We start from the raw sequence: 16,374 nt of genomic DNA, 5'->3' as shown, positions 1-16,374 counted from the left end.
GATTAGTTATTTCATGCTTCTTTATTGGACAAAGAGGTATGTTTTGAAATGATAGACAGCTTTTCCGTTCACATTTCGTTCTCTGTAATTGCCATTCCAAAATGAAGAGGCTTTTAATCAATAGCTTGCATTCTCTCACCGTCAGCATGGTTGGTGCTGGTTTGCCAGCTTGCTGCCTTTCTCAATAGTTTTGTCAATATCTTTCCTACCAAGTCTGTTAACAACCAACTGACTCTAAGCAGCACAAAGTCACAGGGGCTAATATTCTCTCTTGCATTCAGTAACAACATGTACCTTACCATCTAGTACAACTGAAAGGCATGAAAGCCAATCTATAAAGCATGGGCTGTCAATAAAATACTGTCACCTTATACTTACTAGGTTGTAAGAGCCCAACTTTCTAAAAAATCACTCTGCATGGGGGCTTTTTTTTTAAAAAAAATGTAATATCATTTCTATGTTTTTAACTTAGTCCTCTTCAGTAACTACTGTATTTTATCATTTAACTCAGAAATTGGATGCCTTAGGGCTTGTCTTTATCATGCCCTAATAAAATGAAGAGAAACAGACCTTTAAAAATAATTGCCAAAGAAGAGTCTGTCAGCAAGCATTAGACTCAGCTGTGGCACTGGCTTGAAAAGGTTATCTTGCTTTAGAATACATTAAACATTTATTAGCTTCACCTCAGGTAAACATGCAGTTGTTTACATATCTGCAAATTTGTATAGACAGCCTTGTAAATGAATTTAGAAAGGAGGACCACATTAATAAATGTATACATTCCTTATCTATGGTTTGAAAAATAAATAATCAAAGTGTTTCCATCAGCAATTGGCCAGGGGTAGAAAGGTAGGGTATTTGGGGAGCAGGACCTACTTCCTTAATCTGTCTAATAAAATGTGCTACTACTCATTTGACCTTTTTTGTTTTCCTTCTGCCTCAAAATCATCCCCTCCACAAGCCGTACAGATTGCCTTGGGGGAACAGTATATGAAAATAAAATGAATTCTAGCTCTATGTTTAAAATCTTGCTGAAACCATGTGACACTCAAAGGTTTTCCTTTGGCACCCAGGATAGGTTTTTGGTGGAATGCAGACATGTAGCTGGACCTTGCAACACAGTTATTAAGAAAGCTTATTCCCCAGAATTCATCACTTAATTTGGTGTCAACATTTCAAACGTCAGAGTTCCTTGGAGTTTCTCAGAGTTCCTCAGGTCTGTGAAATTAGACTCCTAGGCACAGAAGCAGTCCAATCTGGGGAAACCAGGCCCAGCTCATGGCCAGAATCCCTGGATTAACCAGTGGGCAGAGAGCTTTGGAGCACAGCAAATGGACAAAAAAGTGAAAAAGAAAGAAATGAATGCTCAAATGCAGGATAAGAAATGTGGGTTCCAGCCTTACTTCTCAGGACTATTTCAATCTTCTGCATATTGTAAATGAATAAATAGTTATAAGATTTGAGACAGCATCAGTATTTAAAGTTGATTCTGGACTTTGAAACGAATTCCTCCATGCTGTTTTCCAGTGCTTGACTCAGTTTTATCTGCTCTATCACTTCTCCCTGTGACATTATTTACTTAGTGTTTCCTCAGCACTTTTATTTCTAGCTATCTTTAATAATAGATATCTTTCAGAAACTATGTTTTATTATTCTTGCCTGTCTGTTGCTTGTAAAATAAAAGTTTTTTATGTCCTATGGCAGTAATTCAGATTCTTCTGTTTTGTTCCTTGCAACAGTACACAAGCTGTCTGAGCTTTTTACTGCCCTCACCAAATTTTCCAAGTAGATTAGCTTTCATTCTATCAATGATTGTGCTCTTAGTGCCCTTTTCCTATAAATCTTACCATTTTCCTCCTCTTGCAGTCTTTCTCTTTCCTGTGTCTTTGATTGCCTGATTTTCCTTTCCCTTTGCACTGAAATCAGGCATGGGAACTTCAAGATATTTTGCAACTTTCTTCAGTAATTTAGCAATTGAAAATCTGTCTTATCTGTGTATTTTCCCAGCTACTTACAAAGATTTCATCAGTTGAGAGAATTAATCCTTAAATGAATTTCCCCAGTGCTAAGACATCCCCAGGTTTTCACATGATTGAATCACCTTGTCATTTTGTCATTTGCATTATCTTGCCTGTCTTTCTCCAGAAAAAACCTCCTTGGCCTGCACTTCTGTAAGCCTTTTCTGCAGATCTGTGTAATCCTCCGTGCACCCTTCCCGTGGGATGCTGGCATCATTCACTGCAGTATAAAGGACAGTCAGGACACCTGTTGCTACCTTTCTCTTCAGCCCCTTCGTATACAACATATATCCTCAGTCATGGCAAGCGACAAGTATTTTTAGAAACATTACAGTGACAGGCTGGAAAACTACCTCTAAATACGAAGCTTCACTCACGTAGATATGCTTCTGGCAAGTGTCAGTGTTCTTCCTGGTCTCCTATCCAGGTTTCTTTCTGTCTACAGATCTCCAACACTAAATCTTTTTGGTTCCGTACCTTTTTGAGTGATTTTTTTACCATTGTTTAATTTACCTTTTCCATAGGTTAGTATAACTGTCATTTAGTATTGACAACCTGACTGTCAGCTGTGGTGTGTTGCAAGAGGCTTCATGCACATTCTCAGCTTTCAAGAAATAGTCCCCTTCTGCAACATTTCTAAGCTTCAATCTGGAACAAGTCACCAATACTGTCAGCTGCAACCAAACAAGTCACCAGGAAAGAGACAAGAATAATTTTTTTGTGCCCAGGGATCAAAGCCCAGGTTCTTGTTCTTACTGGCAGTAATTTCATTTGAGCAGTTTTATATCTTTAAGTAACGTCCAAATTGTTATGAATAATAAAATAATTAAAAATATTAATATTTTACCTCTACATCTGCATGTGTATCTTCTAAGTATTGTGTTATTCTTTAAATAAAAAAAACCTGAAAGGTAGATAAAGCTTACAAGAATTTATTGAAAACAAATAGAAAAGCTATTTTTTAATATATTTATCAGTTTTAACATTAAGGCATGTAGTGAAAATGTCTCAGTGTTTACCAGGTGTCATAGGTTTACCTTTTCTTGACATTCTGTAATAATGATCAGTTTCTCTGTTTGCTGCAAAAGACTGGAGTGCACATCACATTATAAATGTACGTGGTCTGATAAGGTGACAACACCCTTCTGTTTTCAGATGCTTTTCATGTTTATGGTCTGAAAGTTGTGCAGCATGTAAAGACTGAAAAAGCCTGCTTCTGTCCTTTAATCTGTAATCTATTAAACTCATCAGTGCCTGCATCACTTGGGTACAAATAAACAATGCAACTTTACAGAAAGTACTAGTTCCACAATATTATGATAAGTAGAGTCTCTTCTGCTAAAGCAGTTAAAAGTGGCATTGTTCTAATTGCATAATGCTTTAGCCATTACAAAGACATACGAAGTTTTCTCAGCTTCCTCTGACCACTGTAGAGAAGGGCTACCACTGGGGAGTCTTTCTGTTCATATTTGTTAATACATGGGTATGCCATATCCATTGAAACCATATTAAGACCTCTCATTACTCAGCAAGTACAAGCTGAAGCTGATAGCACTTTGTTCATGTCAGTTATATCTCTTTTAAAACTGTTGCAAATATGACCTGTGGTAGGATTTGGAGTCAAACTCTGCAGGATTTTAGTTTGTTAAAGTGATTTACCCTATGCACAGATAATTTGAGCAAATTAATGGTTTTGAAAGTATACTTTGAGGAAAACCTATTAATATAAGCATTCGCACTGTGCTTATCAGTGTGGTGTGTCTACTCCTTGCATAATGAGCGGGAAATAAAAGAAAAAGGAAAGAACTCATCAAAGAAGCTTTCAGCTTCAGCAGCCTCCATGCACAGTGTTGTCTGTCTGTCTGTTTTGCTCTCACTGTCCCAAGTCAACAGAAAAACTCTTACTGAGTGTGATTTTTCTGTGAATGAGAATAATAGATGAAATATGGTGCATGCCAGTTCTGCATTGTATAGTGTTATACTCCTTTGGCACCCCTCAGACAAACTGAATGGAAATTGAACCTCTGTAGCTCAGGGCAGGTAGAATTTCAGAAGAGAGGAGCCACCTCTTGACTATGTGAGGCTTGAAATATGCATGAGCATTTTTTTGAGAGCCTTCAGTCTTCTGGAATTAATACAGTGAGTATTTTAGTAGGTACATCAGGTTAAAAGAGTAAGAAAAGATTTTCAGCCATTGGTGTAGTGTCTCACAGTAGTAAGCCTCTTACACGTAGTGTGCAAGTAGGCACAGAAGGGAACAACAATGCTCTAACCAGTGGATTTTGCAGTTCCAGAACATTTAAAAACACCCTCCTTTTTGCACACTCTCATACCAAGCATTCAAAGCCTCAGTTCTTGTTCCTTTTCTTCCTCAGTGTTACCATAGCCATGACTCTGTGATGCACTAAAAATCAAACTGGGAATTTCCAGCTGTATGATCATGAATCAATACAACTTGATCTTAACTTTCTGCTGTAACAACTCTAAATACTATGTAGATGAGGCACAGAAAGCAATACCTAGCATACATTGCCCAGTGGCTAATGAGAAAACATAACAGAAAAATACACTATTCACAGTATGTGTCATCATCTTTGCAGAGCTGTGTTGACTAGTGCATTCGTGCCAATAACATGACAAACATTTCCCATTTCATAGTTAAGAAGCAGGTTCGTGACATGGCTGTCACATACAGAAAAGTACTGTATCTGCTGCCTTCCTGTTTGGCAGCAAATTTCATCGTGACAATGTGACTGATTTGACAGAGGGACTGGCATAAAAATGGCATCATGGTCTCTCTGAGATCGTTTTGGAAAACTGTCTGAGATAATTTCAATAAATCTTTCATCTTACAAATTGCATCTTTAATTTTTCAGTGTAAATGTAAATATGTCTCAGTGTTAGTCCTGTTTGAGAGGATATTCCATATAAAACCAGGTTTGAGAAAATGTAAGAAGCTTGTTCTATGTTTGGCAGTTAGAACCAAGTACCTTGAACTACCGTTACACACTTCTTGCATACAGAAATGCGAAACACTTGAAAAAGATACCTCTGGATTCTCTTAAGAGCTAGAAATTACTGTATGTTCCTTGGAGGACTTAGAGACAGAATAAATTAATTTTCTTTAATAGGCAGTCAATAGATTTGTATTATACTTTGCACTTCTACAAATACTGAAGTGAACTAAAGGGGAAATTAAGAGCTAAATTTTGCCTGGCTTACATTTCTGGAAGCAAGTATTTTAGCCTTTGTCCATAATGACTGTACAAAAGGAGATCCAAGAAAGTAATTAAGGTCCACCTTTAACAAAAAAACATGTCATCTGCCTTCCTTCAAGAATGCAGATGTTTAGTAGAATTCCTTTACTGCATAGGTTACATTTTAAGAATACAGAGCAGTAATTTTTAGTAAAATTGCTATAGCCTAGCCACAAAGCAATGGCTACTGTTGATGAACTGAGCACATGCAAAATGGATGCTAACATGAAAGTAGGTGACTTGAAATTTCCTTGACAACTAGTGGAAACTTTAATTAAAAACATAGTATTTCTCAATAACCTATTTTTGTGCATGTGAATTTTGTGGGTAACCATTTTCTATTAGCCTGAAAAAAAGGTATGAAGCTAAGTTAATTGACACTTTAATAGGATATGTCTCACCTAGCTTTGGTTTTATGAAAATTACATGTTTAGCCTAAGGTGGTTGTCTAGACAGCTCTTTAGTTAGCAGATATATTTTCAGTGTGTGGGTCATTATAGCCAGATTTCTAACACAGAATGGGATTAATTTCTCTTTGGGTGTGCTCATGTCTCTCTGTAGGTTAGAAAACAATGACAAGCCCAAACTAAGCACATAGTTAAGAGGAATACTACCACTGAATGAATGAAACTCATATTTGTTTAAAAGGAGAGGATGAAATTTTAATTTAATAAACTGACCTTCCAAATTACTTTGAATATATCCTGACATCTCTGTTCACCACAACCCCTTATTTAAATTATTTCATGAATATGTATTTATTGAACACTGAAAATGAAATTCTGTCCTGTGATAAACAGAAAATAGGATCCGCAACTGCTGTAAACTGCAACCATTTAATGATGGAGAAGACATGCAGAACTTCTTCAGTAGCACAGGCTGAGAGCATCCTTCCATTACTGCAGTCAAATGGTGAAATCCAGTCCCATCAACTTCAAAGCAGGTAAAGTTTTAGCCGTGGAGACCATTACATTATCCCTACTTTCCACCACAGAAGAAAAAAGCCCATCAAAACATACCCTAAATGATGTCAAATTATACTCTGTCCTTTCCCAGTGAGAAGCAGAAGCTGAAAGGACAGCAATGCTTTGAAACAGATGAGAACTGAGACAAAATCTTGGCTAATGACACACTTCTTTGTTTCAGGTCTCTGGAACCTTTCACTCCATTGTATCCAGGAGATAAAGAAGACTGAAGGATCTCATTTTCTCTCCCTGATTCCTGAACCTGCTCAGTACCAGACTTTGCTTAGCATAGCTTAACCTTGAAATGATCTGTGCTATTTGATAACAGACCTTAAAAGATTGTTAACCAGTCAGAAATTGCATTAGAATCATAGTCTCCCAACATCTCTCCACATAAAGCAAGGATCCTGCAGAGAAAGTAAGAGATGGCTGTGTAGGCGTGTATAGGCATGATACTGAGAAAATAGATGGAATAGAACAGAGAAATGGTCTTTTATATCCACATCTGTTGCAATTTCCCTTAAGCCGAAATACTTTAAAATGCATTTATAATACACGCTTGCTCCTGTATGGGTTATTTTATTCAAAATAACAACATGGAGTAGAAGTGGCTGACCACACTTGAGATATATCATAGAACATTAGGAGTTGTTACTTCATTCAGATAATAAGGGATGGGTTTTTTTATGTTCTATTCAGTCATGTAGTTGTGTTTTCCTCTAACTGAAAATAAATTGACCTCTTCAGGTGTAGGAAAGGATAAAGCAAAGAGACAGAAACAAGTCATTTACCCTCTGTTAGCACTTCAGATCCAAAGGAAGAGTGCTCACTAGCCCCTGGCTCTTTGCTGTAGGTCTTGTTCTGCCACAGAGAAACATTGCAAGTAATTTTTATGTTGTCCTCCAAATCTATGTTTTGATTTTATGCTGAAAATTAAATAACTCAGCATTTAGACAACTCTTTCTTAAAATAATTACTAAATCTAGATTTGCACCCAGGGTTTACTGATTGAACTACAGTTCAGGAAGCTGAGCCCCTTGGAGGCACTGATCCATCTGTGTGTGTAGAATCAGCTCTGCAGGATTGCCCTAATGTCCAGGGGTTTTTTTGGGTGGTTGGGGTTTTTGTGTATGTGGGATTTTATTTTTTTTTTTTTTTTTTTTTTTGGTTTGGGGTTTTTTCCTCAATAGACCATATTTTATAGACTCTTCTGCCTCTGCCTGATCTGTCAAAATCCAGACACACTCTACTAATTGCTGTGATTAGGACATTAAAAATCGAAGTTCTGGCTCAGCTGCAGTGGGGTCAGCTCAGCAATCTCTAGGGGATGAAGAATATATAAAAGGTTTGAATATAGTGTCATATTTACTCCGTAAGTGTCACAGTCTTTCCTCATAATTAAATCCATTGGGTATTCCTTTGTAAAAAATACACTTTACTTACAGTCAATTTTTATACATTTTTGGAACAAAGAGTAACATTGGTTGATTTCCTTTTACTGGCAGAGGAGGAGCTTTTAAAGCAAAATGTGGTGCTAATACCACCCTTTCCCTCCCCTTTCTGATCTTTTAAGTGGAATTTCTTGATCCTCATTATAGCACTGCCCCACAGGGATGTTGATGTTTGCACATAATAATGAGTTGCAAGCAGTACTGCAGATAAATCTTGGAATAGAAAGAAGATAGGCTATAAATGAAGAAGAGAAAACTCTACCAGAAATCAAGATAATATAGTGGGCTGTTTTTGCTGCTGTTTAAAACAAGGGTGTTTAAACAGATAGTCTTAGTCAGAATAATTACAAGTTCTAGGAAAGAAAATATAGAGACACAAACATATACATGGATACTGTATAAATGAGATATTTACTAAAGAGAGAAATTTCATATTTATGGTGCCAAAAATGAATGAACCAAGGAAAGAACCTCAAGAGAAGTCAAAGCTAAGAGCAGCGTTGCTGCAACTGATCCAGGCCCTGGCCTGCAGCTTTGTTCTTTTGGCCCACCTTTTATGCAACAACTATACAATAGTTGTTTTCCTACTTCAGCTTCCATAGTAAGACTGGGAACATAAAACTAGACTGAAGTCAGTGAAATAATGGGAGAAAAATTTGAAAGTCTTCAACATAAGAACATAACAGGTAACAGGTAGAGTTCAGGCTGGCTGTTTGTAGGGTTCTTGTCATGGACTTAAACAGGCACTGGAGCTGGACTAACTTGACTGAAGATGAGAGTGTTTTCTTAAACATTTTCAAAGAAACGTTAAGTATATACCTACAGAAGAGAGAGGCTCTGCTCAATGATTACATTGTGTATCTCCTGCTCCATGTCGGACTTTTGTGGCAAAGTCAGTGGAATTATTTTTGGAGTTCCTCCTGTGTGGCAGAGCAGCATTTGACCCCTTACCATCATCCTTCTTCTGGCTGTCAGCTGTCCCAGCAGCACGCCACATGGGTCGCAAATGGAGTCTAGCTAATAACTGTCCTAGCAAGTTAATCAGTGGATGGCAGTATGGAAATGTGTTTTCCTCTGTCTTGTTTCGTATTTCAGTATGGAAAAATATATTAAAAAAAAGGAAAAGAAAAAGAAAAAGAAAAAAGGTATGTACTGTTTGTATTACTGAAATGACAAGCACGGAATGGAATTGTGTAACTAACTGATTCTGTTCTTTTCTTCTAGTTATTAGAATTGAAATATCTATATGTGTGTATATAAATACACATATATTACATACTGAGGAGAGTCAGCAAGGGCTTAGAGAAAGGTCAGTGTAATTCAATTCCAATAAGTTAAGTTTAAGAAGAAAAGAGAAATGAACAGAGATATACATACATATACACTGCTGAATGTCATCCTCTTCTGCACAGGGCTTTGTAGTTGCACTGTGTAATTTGGCATCCATATTTCTCCTTTCCCCAGCAAACACACCCTTGGTAAGGCACACACATACAGAAATATAGAGGAAGATGATCAGTTTAATCTTCTATTGTTTACAGAAATCCACATGATTTCTTTGTTAGCTGTATTAACCCCTTACCGACTGATTATATAAAAAGAAAAAGAAATAAGGAAAGGTGATGAGGAAGGGCGGAAGGTTCTGTGAATGTGCCACTGGCACTGTGTGGCCATACTGGCACGTGGGTACTGGAGTCCCCATCACTGCATTAAGGCCCAGCACATGACCACTTATCTAAACCTCTTTTGGCAAAGAGGCCATTTTTGGAAAATAGCCCTTGGTAGCTAATGAGCTGGACAGGTTTACTAAAGTGATTTTGCAAAATGAAAGTAGTCCCTTGACCTCAATATCCTAATTTATCTGGTAAAGTGAGTTCAGGAAAGGAATTCTATCTATCAGTTGTAGAACAGCATATTGTATGATGTATATCAGCTGGACCAAAATACTGTAGGATGGATTTGATGCCTATCAGAGAAACAGTAAAGTGAAGAACCTTACAGGATTAGAAAGGAGAATAGGATTAGTGAAGTAAAAGGAATTTCACTTTTGTAGAATAAAGTGTATCTTAAGGCATGATCATGTTTGAAGATAGCTTCTCTTGTGGTGCAAAGGTAACACAATGCTGAGAAACATGCCCACTTCTCGCTTACCTTTGTTATTAATTTCCCATTGCTGGCTTGTTTCTTTATAAGGATACTCTTTTTCTCAAATTAGTTTAGATGACCGTAGCTTCCTGTAGCCCTAACAAAGGTGACATCAGAAAGACCTAGTCAACCATAATTGTTGAGGGTGACTTTTATAGTTTTCCAACACTTGCTGCATCTTTTTTCTACCAGTTTACCACTCTGAATTGAAACCAATACATTTTTCTCAGTGAAGCTGTTTTTCCTTGGAAGAAGATAATTTGATAGAAGCACAGTTTTTGTAAAAAGTGATTATTTTAATGTATCTGTCTGATGATATGTTTTAATCTGATATATAATTCCTGCTTACAACATTCATATTAATAATTTGGGAGATACTTTTTTTGATTTGAGAAACTGAGGTTCCCAGCTCAGCATAATTCAGTACTTCATTTCTGTGTCTCCCCCAAGCCTCCTGGCTTGTTTACAGCAAAATGAAAGTATCCTCTGAAAGCCAGTATCAGCTGGGCTGGAAAGCCACTGAGACACAGAAGCTAATTGCAAAATGACCTAACCATACCAATAGAGTAAAGGTTGTAAGAAATGCACTGCCAAAAATTATAAACAAGTCAATTCTAGGGGAAGAAAGTAAGAATCACACAGCTTGTCAAGTCCTGTCCCCATCCCCAGGGAGGTGCCCAATGCCTGGTGCTGGGTCTGCCACTTGCTGCCTGCTGTCCTGCCCTGCTCCCTGGCTGGGGACATACAGGGCAGGACCCCACACCAGAGCCTGTTCCACTGCCAAATGGGCTCTGGCTGCCAAGTCCTGCCTTCCCCACCCAGGGGACAGCAAGTGAGAATACAACCAAACATTATAAACTCCAGTAGATTTTTTTTTTTTTTTTTAACAAACTTTCATGCATCATTATGATGCACCAGAATGATGTGAAGAAGCTTGACATGCCACTGATGCCACCGGGCATGTCACTTGACAAACATCAGGCACCTCTAATACTGAGGAGTGGGGAGATATGAGGAGGCAGAAAATACAATGAGATTCAGCAGAATAATCCAGTTCAAGGATAAGCATAGGGGAAATAACAACATTTTATAGTTTACGAAAGAAAAGGCTCAGGAGGAATATAATCACAGTCTATAAACACCGTCAAAGTAACAATAAAAATGGATGAAGGGAATTGCACTGTCTCAGAAGATGGCATGACAAGGAGTGATGGCCTGAACATAGAAAAGAAAAATCTTAAGTTAGACATTAAGAAAAAAGTCTTTTAACAGCTAGAACAATTGGACAGTGTGGAGAATCGCTGGGGGTGGCAGCCAAGTCATCAACACCATTGGCTGTATTTGAGAAAAAAGATTACTTTTAATGTATCTGATAAAGAAAGTGTAGCAGAAAATGGGGCGATGGATGAGAAAACAAATTCACTTTTTTGGTAACTGAATTTGTGATATTATGATTTTTTATAGATATGGCTCTGGATATTGAGAAGAACTAGACATGGCATTGATTTTGAAAAAGAAATTGTACAAATACAGAATCATAGAATAGTTTGGGTTGGAAGAGGCCTTCAAAGATCATCTAGTTCAACCCCCCCTGCAATGAGTAGGGACATCTACAACTAGATCAGATTGCTCAGAGCCCCATCCAGTCTGACCTTGAATATCCTCTTTTATTTTGCTGTTGATCGAAGTCAACTTTCATCTAGGACAAAGAATCTGATTTTTATTATTAAAAAAAAAAACAAACAACTTTCAGGGGAAAGTATCTTTATATTAAGATTTCCGGCTCTAAACTTTTGGAGATAAGTAGCCAGTTTCTTTAACAAGACATGAACTATGCTGTTAAATAGGAACAAATGACAGATGTGCTAAAAATGCCTGCATTCTGTTTCTACTGGTGTGAGACATTAAAATACAGATGATAATCACCTAGAATAAACCACAGGATTGCAAGTTATTGGAATGAACTAATTTTTTAAGAGAAGTTGACAACTGTTGATAATTCTGTAGATACATAAAATAAATCTCCTGTTGGTGAATCTGGAAAGGCATAAAGTGAAGTTGTGTATACTTCTCAGGAAGAGTAGCTGAGAGCTTGATGGATTAGAAAAAAAAGACTGGGAAAAATCTTTTACAGAGCACCTTAAGATTCCCACAGCATGGTGGTGTCTGTAGCTGTTGCAATGCCAATATTGCCAAAATTACACCTCAGTGTCTTAGCTTCTTTTCATACAGGGAGTCCCAGGGATACATATTGTTTTCTTTCAATGAAAATTCACCTCGTTCTACTAGTTCCCAGGTAGTTTTTTGTTTGTTTGCCTGTTTTTCCTTCCACTCTTTCTCCAGCAGCCCAGTAGAAATCTTGGAAATTATTCATGACCATTCCAGTGGCCTATGAGATCTAGGGTTAGAGCACTGGTAATGCTGTAGAGACAAAATCTAATCTTGGATTTCTTTGTACTTCACTTCAGGTAATTTAGAGTTTTCTTTTTGGAGTCCCAGCTGCAGAGATGTTTCAGTACACAAAATAATAAAAAAAAAAAATACACATGCCTGTCTCCAGTTTGTCAAGAAGCAAAACCCAGCGACTCTTAACTACTTCTGCAGTCCACATGTAGACTTCATACAGAACACATGTTTTCTGTCAAAAACCTATTTTGATTTTGGTAACAGACTGTTCTGAGGAACTGAATTCATGCTCTAAGAGTGACTTAATGCTCTGTGTGGAAGAAAATGGTTCTGTAGTGTTAGGATGTGTTTGGATTTGGCCTGTTATATTTTACTGTGATGGTTGAATTGACTGATCTAAATGTTAAAAAAAAAATCAAGCATAATGGTAGCTTCTTTCTTTTTCTTTTGCAGTTTTATTCAGAAAAAATGTACTACAGTACTTTTAAATTGAAGATATTTAAAGGACCACTGTATTATGATTCTTGAGATGGCTGAAGGGCTATTTTTTAAAATCAATGATCTCAGATTGCTTTTCAGGCAGTAATTAGGTATCACAAATCCATTGAAATAAAGGTAAACAGGATTTATTCACCTGTCACAGGAGTACAGACATATTCAGACTGGCATACAGCAGCTAAGAACAGACAGCAGAGTGACATGCAATTTTGCTCCGAATTAAAAGGAAGTAGCAGTCACCAGGGGGACTAGACAGTATGAAAACTGAAATCAGACTACTATGAAATGAATAATGGCATATATGTTTGAAACATTCAGGTAGACAAACTGTAAGCACCAGTGGATTGTGGCTCACTGCACAACAGTAAAGCCCCTTTCCTATTCCAGTTCAAATACGTTATCCTTTCCTCTCCCAGTTCCCTTTTATCTTATGTGCTTGGTTTTTAATTTTGAGAACAAATAATGTACATTGAATACAAGCAGTATTTCTCCAATATTCAGCCCTTCAGGAATTCTGTTGTTTAATGGTGGCCCTGATTAACTTGTGACATTTTAGAGGATCCCTGTACAATCTGGCAAGCATGCAATACCAAACAATAAAACTAGTAAAAGGACTCATAGCAGATGCTGCTTAGGAGCTACTCCTGAGACCAATAAACACGATTAGTGCCCTGCAAGGGAGTTTTAAATGAATGAAAGAAGATCAGTGCAAGATTTGGTGCACCGAGGACTGGAAGGATTTTATATGAAGATGACTTCGGCAATGACGAGATGAAAATGTTAAACATGAGTAGGCTGAGATATTGATGAATCATGTGGGAATGATGGGGGACACCAGAGACATGTGGAAGGTAAGGCTGTATGCTATCTATCAGTGCTCCTGTAAGTGAGGAGTCTATTTATGGAAAATACCTCAGGGGCAGAACCTAGTTCTTTTACTTTTTCATGTATTATCAACATAGAAAATTGCAAGCCTGATTCAGTCACTGGCAGGTTGGTGGCAGTAGAAGCCAAACTGTGGGTCCCAGACGGGAAAGAGGTGCTACAAAGAAGGGCCCTGCCTGTACTGCCAGGGAACAACTGGCCCAGAGCTTCTGAGGATATTTTATACTGCTAGGGAAGCCAGCCTAGCAGAAAATCAAATATGCCCTTGTTCAACATCTCTCTCAAGCAGTCTCTGCTTCTCAGGGCTGAAACCAAAAGCTGGTATCTGACCAGAAGAATTGCAAGAAGGACATTGGAGCTTGCTTCTCCCAAAGGGTAAATCTTATATTTGTAGTTCACATGGTGAGTAGACTGTTATAATATCTTCACTGGGCCAAACTGCCTTATCATGATTGTATAGAGAGACAGACCACATTTCAGTCAAGAGTTTGGTCCCTGTCTTTGACTGTGTTAAGCCCTGCCTGATGCTTGCAGACTCTGGAGAGGTTGCTCTGGGAATACTAGAAGGATTTGGAACAAGTATAGTAATACTTGCACAGACTCCAGTGTAAATATATTTTGCATTATTCTTTCCAAGAATATAACTTTACGGAAGCAAAAAGCTAAAACTTTGGTGCAGATAATAAAGGGGACTTAAAGGGAGGTCATCAAAGTTGCTAGATGTTATTTCCAGCTAAGTAAATGGCAAATACTTTTGCTACCTCTAATCCATTTTCTTTATCATCCTTGTACTGTAAGGGGTTTATCTGAGTAACAGTTGTCTGTATTGGTTTCATTTAGCAGGAGGATATTGGTGTAAAATAAGCTTCTCAAGTGTGCAGTTGTAATCTAAGCAGGAAAAAAATGAGAGAACTGAACGAAGGTAACCGCTATGAAGCTGGCAGACCTCAGCCTACCTTTAACTCACAAAACTAATGAGAACTTTAAATAAAGTTAGCATAGGCTAACATAAAGAAGACAATAATGGTCTTTTCTTTGACTAATAACAACCATGATGCATTTTTTTCTTATCAGGCACTACAGAAGACTGTGTTACTTTTAATGGATTATTACAGCTGAAAGTCTGGTGGTTAAAAAAAATGAAGTCTTGTATAATTCCCTAAATTTAGAATTAGTACAACATGGAAGTATATTATAACTTCGGCCTTATTTCTACAATGAAATATGTAAGCTTCAATAGTTTCACTGCAGGGTTAACAACTTCAGGTTTGGATTTTTTTTTTCTTTAATGAAATCTTTTTCCAAAAATTCAATCACTAACCTGGCTTAGCTCAAATATTTGCCATATAGCATGTTATACTTACTGTAAATTTACTTTTTCTTGATTCTGAGGGAGATGCAAAATGTGTTAAAAAGTTATATAGGTTCATTTTGATTTCATCTGTAGGCAAATCATCTAGGCGTTCCCTACTGGTATAGAATAAGCATAATTAGGCTTCTGATATCTCCTCATGGTACCTTGGACTCCTGGTGCTTAATAGTGGCTTTCTCTGCTGTGGCCATCATAGTCACAAACCAGAAATAGCATGTATAAAAGTCTCCAGACAAAAACAGTATTAATACACCATACACACGGTTTTAACTTGTCTGACCTGCACCGTGGTTGATATTTCTGCTGAAAATGTAAACTATGAATTCAACCAGTGCCTGAGGTTTTGCAAACATAGCAACACTATATGACACAAAATAGGACCATGGGGATGAGTGCTGCATGATATTTTCCTTATCTGACTCAAATACTGTATTTTCTTACTATTTAAATATAGAATTTTGCATGCAGACAAGGTGAGCAGGGGGAGTAAGTCCTCTTCTGCTCTCTGCTGCATAGCTTTGTGAATATAAGAGTAGCAGAAGTTAACTCTACATTACTAGACAATTTTAACACACCTTTATCTAAATTAACTCATATTCTAACACTATAATTTACTTATCACTCTTAAAAAGAACAACATTCATTACTGGTCTTTCAGTGGACTGACACATTGAAAAAATTCAGAGGCTTCCTTTTAGCAGCTGCAATACTTGGTGGCAGGGTCAACACTAATTTTCTAGATCACTGTTAGAGAAAACAAAGTTCTTGTAAGGAACATCACAGCATTTTGCAGTGTTCCTGTGTCTAATGTTACATGAGGGCTTAGAAGATAGTTCAGGGCTCCATATCAACTTTATTTCCCTCAGAAACCCACATAATGATCCCATATAGCCTGGGCTCGGTGGTTTGCTGTCAGTGGTTGTGATTATTCTCCTGTTTTGATCTTGGTTTTTTTTTATTCTGTTAACCTTCTGCACTTTTGGGTGATGAATATTGATGTGCATGGCACAACATCCTGCTCAGTCCCATACAGAAAGAGACGAGTAGCTATCTATGAGTAAAAACAGATTAGCTATTACCGCAAACAAGGGAGAAAATGCCTGTGTGGTTTTCAGTGTAACCTTGTTGTCAGCATAGAGAAGGAGGGTAAATGGAAGACATCCATACTCAAGAGAAGCTTGGGATCCCTATAGCTATATTTTGCTTTTTCTGCAAAACTCTGGCCTCAACAGCAAGAGTTGATTATGTCCTTGCCTCTTGGGCCATGATCCCTCATCTTTGAGGTGAGGGTAATAACTATGTTCCTACTGATTGCTATCTGGATTTTGAAAACAGCTCCCTCTTTCTCTACCGACTGGAAATCTTACACCACAGCAG

Source organism: Caloenas nicobarica, chromosome 1, assembly GCF_036013445.1.
Source record: "Caloenas nicobarica isolate bCalNic1 chromosome 1, bCalNic1.hap1, whole genome shotgun sequence".
In the NCBI taxonomy this organism is placed as follows: domain Eukaryota; kingdom Metazoa; phylum Chordata; class Aves; order Columbiformes; family Columbidae; genus Caloenas; species Caloenas nicobarica.
The sequence above is the reverse complement of the archived record's forward strand: the minus strand, read 5'-3'. Positions refer to the sequence as shown.